The sequence below is a fragment of the Sinocyclocheilus anshuiensis genome, unplaced genomic scaffold, assembly GCF_001515605.1.
Source record: "Sinocyclocheilus anshuiensis isolate Anshui unplaced genomic scaffold, SAMN03320099.WGS_v1.1 scaffold796, whole genome shotgun sequence".
Lineage (NCBI taxonomy): Eukaryota > Metazoa > Chordata > Actinopteri > Cypriniformes > Cyprinidae > Sinocyclocheilus > Sinocyclocheilus anshuiensis.
In genome coordinates, this window is record NW_015557105.1 from 258,198 (window position 1) to 260,697 (window position 2,500).

Here is a 2,500-nt window from a genome sequence, read left to right on the forward strand (position 1 = left end):
AAAGTCCACTTATGTTATTCTGCGTGCTTAAGATGCATTTTTTTCTTTCTACATGTTATCTTAAGGGTTTTGCCCATTATTTTAATTTTAGTTTAACATTATAATACCATTCATATTTTTATTTGTTATAATTTAAAAAAGAAACCAATCCGATGTATAGTTGACATTTGAGGCTTAATACTATAGAAAAGCACTAAAAGTTTTTCAGTTAGAGTGTTTTCAGCTTGGTTATTTTCATATAAAAATTCAGCATGCAGTTGCATCAAACAATGGTATAAACATAATTCGATGTAAATTGTGATAATCGTAATTAATAATCGCAATTACAATTTCAAGGGAATAATCGACAATTATGATTTTTGTCATAATCGTGCAGCCCTACTGTGAATGCAATTGAAGTCGCTTTGGATAAAAGCATCTGCCAAATGCATAAATGTAAATGCAATGAGAAAAGCACTATAATGACATTGCACACACACACACACACACACACACAAACACAAATACATAGCACACAGGAAATGCCTCTGGTATCTGATGGAGGTATTTAAGGATTATCTCTTCACGCATCCAGTCTAAAGCCATAATTCATCCTGTTCTCCACTAGAGGGCTGTTCTTCACACTGCAGGTCAAGACTAAATCAAGATTGTTTAGTCACTTGTTTAGCCAGATATACAGTTATATCATGCCATTGCAAGTTAACTTCACATTTTACAAAATTTGCTTTTAATTGTCCAACTCCTGCAGAAGAACTACATGTAGTGCTTTGATGAACTGCTTTGTTCCTCCGCGTTTGCAAGTCGTCGTTTTGGATAGAAGCATCTGCTAAATGCCTAAATACAAAAGTATATGCAAATTACATATAATCCTAAAGATTCACTAGAACAAAGGGAATCAGAAAAGATACTGTTACTATGGAAACGGGAATCACACTAAAAGATCTCAGCACTGCAAACGATGCAATTGTGCCATTCTTCTTAAACTCTTGAACATTTATTTGTAATGTGTCTGAATATTTTACAATAAACTCATGCAATAAAAAATGCAATAAAATATAAATAAATAAATACACATATACATGTATTGCAAAAGTTTTCAGACAAATAATACCGCAAATTATATATATATATATATATATATATAGTATTTTGTACATACAATCAATAACATTGAATGAATGAATTAAAATAAAAATCCAATTTTTATTATATTTATATATTTCATTCATTAATTAAAATACAATATCACACAAATTATATATTTTGTATTATATATAAAGTATTTCATACCTATAACTAATAGCATTAAATTGATTATAATTTGCAATGATTAATGGGATAAAGAGCTAATTCAGTCTTATAACAAACCTAATGTTGTGATTCATCTCAGACCGTGTCGGTTCAGTTCCAGGTTTAAACCAATACGGATGAACAGGAGAACACTGTCACGCTCAATTGCAGTTTCCTTCAAGTAACTAACAGACGAGACCAACATGCAGTGCATGAATGCATTTTACTTATCTTATCTTGGGTGACTAGCTCTTGAGTTAAGAGGTGAAGTAGCACTAGAGAATCTACACAGTAGCCGTCTAATCTACACTCACTGCTTTGGTACATCGAGCTGTTCAGTTCAAGGCTGTGCAAGATGTTTTTCTCTCAAACTATCAGGCAAAGAACTCGACCAAGAATGAAAATACGATCCATTATAAAGTTAAAGTCCTGCTGTGCAAACAGGTATGAAGAGGAATAAAAACACACAGCTCTGCCATCAACATCAGTCCCGTTACTTCCTGTTTTTCAAAAGCAGCTGCTGAAAACATCTCAAAATACGTTCTTCAAACTTAGAAAGCCCATTTTGTGAGATGCAGAGAAACAGATAAGAGCCTCCCCGGTGACAGCAGCATCTGATAACACATCTAACATAAATTAGCCAGAAGCCCTGCTCGCTTTCCCATAATCATAACTCATGTGTGCGATAAACAGAAGCAGAAAACGGCTCTCCATCCACACATCTGACATCGTCTTTAAAACAACCAAGAGAATCCATAAAATTAGATTATTATTTGCATTTTATTCTAATTTGCCTCCTGAAGAGAATGAGGCAATGACTATGTGAGGGAATGTAATGAAGGCTATCAAGAACTGAACCTGGTCACATTTCATGCTGAAATCTAAAGAAAGAAACATGAAAATTATGGTCGCTGCTTCAGTGTAATTTTAGTAGGCCTATTAATCATAGTTTTTAATCCATATTTTTAATTAGGTGTATTTTTATATTTTAAGTTTTAAATGTATTTGTCTGAATATTTTGCAAATAACTTTAACAATAAGATATAAATAATTCTTTTATTGTTTTAGTTTTACTGAAGTTTTATTTTTATTTTTTTATACATATTTACATTTTTATTAGTTATTTTAGTACTTCAAACTAAATTTACTTCAGTTAGTTTCACTTAGTTTAAGTCTATTTTAATAATTTAAACATTTCATAATATTTTAT